We start from the raw sequence: 5,333 nt of genomic DNA on the forward strand, positions 1-5,333 counted from the left end.
GAAGAACTAAAGAGTCTCTTGATGAAAATGAAAGAGGAGAGTGAAAAAGTTGGCTTAAAGCTCAACATTCAGAAAACGAAGATCATGGCATCCGGTCCCATCACTTCATGGGAAATAGATGGGGAAACAGTGGTAACAGTGGCTGACTTTATGTTTGGGGGCTCCAAAATCACTGCAGATGGTGACTGCAACCATGAAATTAAAAGATGCTTACTCCTTGGAAGGAAAGTTATGACCAACCTAGACAGCATATTAAAAAGCAGAGACATTACTTTGCCAACAAAGATCCGTCCAGTCAAGGCTATGGTTTTTCCAGTGGTCATGTATGGATGTGAGAGTTGGACTATAAAGAAAACTGAGCACAGAAAAATTGATGCTTTTGAACTGTGGTGTTGGAGAAGACTCTGGAGAGTCCCTTGGACTGCAAGGAGATCTAACCAATACAGCCTAAAGGAGATCAGTCCTGGGTGTTCATTGGAAGGACTGATGTTGAAGCTGAAACTCCAGTACTTTGGCCACCTGATGCGAAGAGCTGACTCATTTGAAAAGACCTTGATGCTGGGAAAGATTGAGGGCAGAAGGAGAAGGGGATGACAGAGGATGAGATGGTTGGATGGCATCACTGACTCAATGGACATGGGTTTGGGCAGACTCTGGGAGTTGGTGATAGGGAGCCCTGGCGTGCTGCAGTTCAAAGGGTCGCAAAGAGTCGGACATGACTGAGTGATTGAACTGATAGTTGCCTTGAGCACAAAGGCATTCTCCTTACTTCATTTTCCTGTTCATTGATAAGTTTAGACTAGCTATGTCATTAAAATTAACTCCCAGTATTACCACTAATTTATACCTTTGAAAATGTATAAACGACAAGGTACTTGAACATATAAGTATCTTCAGGAGAATTTGTTTGTGTTTCCGTCAGGCATGCGTGCTAAGTCGCTTCAGTTGTGTCTGACTCTTTGCAACCCCATAGACTGTAGCCTGCCAGGCTCTTCTGTCGATGGGATTCTCCAGGCAAGAATACTGGAGTAGGTTGCCATGCCCTCCTCCAGGGGATCTTCCCAACCCAGGAATGGAACCATGCTGGGAATTAATGTTCAAACATTGGCTGTGCATAATAAAATCACTTGAAGAGCTTGTTAGAAAAACAGATTTCTGGGTCCTACTCCAAACTTTCTGATTTAGCACGTTTAAGGTGAGGTGTTTTGTTTGTTTTTATATAATTAATATGTAGCACTATATTAGTTTCAGGTGTACAACATAATGATTTGACACTTGAATATATATTGTGAAATGATCACACAGACTCTGGTTACCATCTATATATAGTTACAAAACATTTTTCTTATGAGAACTTTTAAGATCTACTCTTAGCAACTTTCAAATAGGCGGTATAGTGTTGTTAACTCTACTCAGTCTCTTGTACATTACATACCCAGGACTTAGACACTTTATAATTGGAAATTTGCACCTTTGATCTCCTTCACTTATTTCATGCAGCCCCATTCCCCACTTCTGGCAAGCACAGATCTGTTCTCTGTATCTATGAGCTTGTACTTTTTTTTCAGACTACAGATAAGTGAGATCATATGGTGTTTATATTTCTGTCTGACTTATTTCACCTAGCATAAAGTCCTCCACATCTACCCTTGTTGTTGCAAATGGCAAGATTTCATTCTTTTTTATGGCTGAGTAATAATTCCAATGTATGTGTATCTCACATCTTCTTTATCTATTGATAAAGAATGTGTATCTCACATCTTTTCTTGCATATCTTTCCTATTGTAAATAAAGCTGTGATGAAATTAGGGGTGCGTATGTCTTCTCTAATTAGTGTTTTCGTTTTCTTCAGATAAATACATAGGAGTGGGGTTGCTGGAATGTATGGTAGTTCTATTTTTAATTTTTCTGATGAGCCTTAATACAATCTCCCACAGTGGCCAAACCAATTTCATTTCCACCATCTGTAGATACGGGCTCCCATTTCTCCACATTCTTGCCAATACTTGTTATTTTTTGTGTTTCTGTCAATAGCCATTCTGACAGATGTAAGGTAATAGCTCATTGTAGTTCTGAGTTGTATTTCCCTGATGATTAGAGATACTGGGCTTCTTTTCTGTACCTGTTAGCCACCTTACATCTTAATAATATGCACTTTTAATAAATTCCCAGCTGATACTGTTGCTGTTGTTCTGGGGACCACATTTTGAGAACTACTGCTCTAGCATATTTAATAGGTAGAGTTTACTGAATTTCAGGCATTCTACTAAATGAGGGATTTATTCTACATGCAATTCTTTATCAAAACTATAACAGATGGGGTTAATATTTGTCTAACAGGAGAGAAACCCTGACTTAGGAGGATGAATGATATTGTTCATTCTCAGAGAAGGCTACTGAAGTTTACAAAAAACATACCTATCCACCTTCAGACCAGCCACCAGCTTCACATTCTTCTTTGACCTAAACAAGCAGGCACAGGACACTATTGACCTATGGTTTAAAATACTTGTGCTGATAAAGACAGGCATATAGGCCACTGGAACAGAATAGAGAGCCCAGAAATAAACCCTCCCATATACAGTCAAGTCGTGCCAAGATCATTGAATAGAGAAGGGTAGTCTTTTAAAATAGGTAGTGCTGGGAACACTGTATATCTACATGCAAACAAAGGTGGACCTTTACTTAACATTATGCACAAAAATTAATTCAAAATGGATCAAGGCCCTAAATGTAAGACCAAAATAATAAAATTCTTAGAAGAAAACATAGGACAAAAGCTTCATGACTTTGGACTTAGTAATGATTTTTTTGGATGTGACATCAAAGGCACAGGTAACAAAAGAAAAAAAATAGACAAACTGGACTTCATGAAATGTTTGTACACCAGAAAACTGTCCACAGAGTAAGAAGGCAACCCACAAAATGGGAGAATAGGAGAAAATATTTTCAAATCATATATTTGATAAAGGATCAATATCCAGAACACACAGAGAACTCCTAAAATTCAACAATAAAAAAGCAAACAGCCTGATTCAAAAATTGGCAAAGGATTTGAACACACATTTCTTCATAGAAGATGTACAAATGGCCAATAAGCACGTGAAAAGATTGTGAACATCACTAATCAGTGGGGAAATGCATATCAAAACTACGAGAAACCACCTCACACCTATTAGTATGGCTACTGCTGAAAACAAAACAGAAAACAAATGGTGGCAAGAATGTGGAGAAATTGGAGCCCTTGTACTCTGTTAGTAGAAAAATAAGATCATACAGCTGCTGTGCAAAACAGTATAGTAGTTCTTCAAAGGATTAAAAATGGAATTACCATATGATCCAGCAATTCCACTTCTGTACATATATCCAAAAGAATTGAAAGCAGGGTCTCAAAGAGATATTTATACACCCATGATCATAGTAGCATTATTCACAATAGCTTAAGCATGGAAGCTATCCAAATGTCCAACAAAAAGACAAGTACTATATGATTTCACTTATATGAGGTACTTAGAGTAGTCAAAATCATAGAGGCAGAAATTAGAATGTTTATTGCCAGGGGTGAGCAAGAGAAGAGAATAGGCAGTTATTGTTTAATAGGTATAGAGTCTCAGTTTTGTATGATGAAAAGTTATGGGACTGGATGGTGCTGATGGCTGAATGAATGTATGTAATACCACTCAACTGTATACTTAAAAATGGTTAAGATGGTAAACTTTATGTTATGTGTATTTTAACACACTAAAACACATTTGTTTACATACCTTTGCTAAACTGTGTTCCCTAGGAGAGTTCAGTTCAGTTCAGTCGCTCAGTCGTGTCCAACTCTTTGTGACCCCATGAATCGCAGCATGCCAGGCCTCCCTGTCCATCACCAACTCCTGGAGTTCACTCACACTCATGTCCATCGAGTCGGTGATGCCATCCAGCCATCTCATCCTCTGTCGTCCCCTTCTCCTCCTGCCCCCAATCCCTCCCAGCATCAGAGTCTCTTCCAATGAGTCAACTCTTCACATGAGGTAGCCAAAGTACTGGAGTTTCAGCTTTAGCATAGCTTTGGGCAAATAATTTCACCTCTCCAGGCCTAGGTATCCTCAAAATGGGCAGGTTGGACTACAGCAGTGAGACCATCAAGAACCATAATTTCTTGCTGTTTTTCCTCGGATCTCATGCTTTGAAAGATTTTTGCCTTGTAAAGTACATATCATATTTATTAAGAAACTGTTTGTTTTCTATTTCTTACTAATTAAAGACATTTTTGTTTCTGATTAACTTAAGATATACATGATTGCCACCCTGAGTTGGTACATCAGCCAAAAACAAAGAAATTATTTTATTTAGCATTCACAGACTTAGGTAGCTATGTGACTTCTTTAAAAAAAAAACACCTTGAAATATTGAAAATCATTTATGAATTCCTACAGGTTTGGAGACCACAGGCTTGACATCCCATAAATGATTGGTTTTCAAGGTTATTCTAATACTATGATTCTTTAAAGGTGTGAATTCCTACAGGCTTAGTGCTGACATAAGGTTATGGAAACTTGTACTAAATCAATTATAATTGGCTTGAGTCTGTAGGATAATTCCATCGATATCTCTGTTTCTTCACTTTAGCCCAGAGTTGAAATAGAAATGAGAAGTGAAAATGGAGTTCAGAAAAAGTAAATTCAGTTTATTTGCTTGGGATCTGGAGCCCAATTCAAGAGTCAGAACACAAACTAGGTAATCTCTGAGGCCAGATTCTTGAATCTCTATCATGTGTAATAAATGGTCACTGCGCTTGAGCCAGATACATTTTTCTAAACATTTTATAATACATTTTAAAAATTAATTATACCTTCTTAATGAATTATACAATAGAACATTACATACCAATAGAAAAAGCCTCCAATTAGTGTGAATCTCACAGACATTACGTAGAGTGAAAAAAGAGATATGAATATATACTGTATGATTTCAAACACGAAGTTTAAAACAGGCAAAATTAAGCTGACTGCATATACTCAAATGTTTAGTGTTTTCAATAATCATTATGGTAGTAGTCTTAGTAAAGATGTAGAATAAAACACACATAATTCTTTTGTGTCTCATGGACCAACATTTCGTGGTCATTCTGTTGATATCTACCACTTCAGAAGTAAATTGTTCCCCTGGGTACCCTCCCTCAGGGTCCTCCCATGAAAGTCCTCTCCAAATCAGAGTAGACATTGATTACTACTGGGTGAACTGTGATGGACCTTTCTCAGGTTAATGTAAATTCAGTAGAAATATTCGCCTTTGAAAGTACCTTAGTTACTGATATCTGCAAATATCTAGAACTCTTCCAAGTA

The sequence above is a fragment of the Bison bison genome, unplaced genomic scaffold (assembly GCF_000754665.1).
Source record: "Bison bison bison isolate TAMUID 2011002044 unplaced genomic scaffold, Bison_UMD1.0 scf7180017864077, whole genome shotgun sequence".
Lineage (NCBI taxonomy): Eukaryota > Metazoa > Chordata > Mammalia > Artiodactyla > Bovidae > Bison > Bison bison.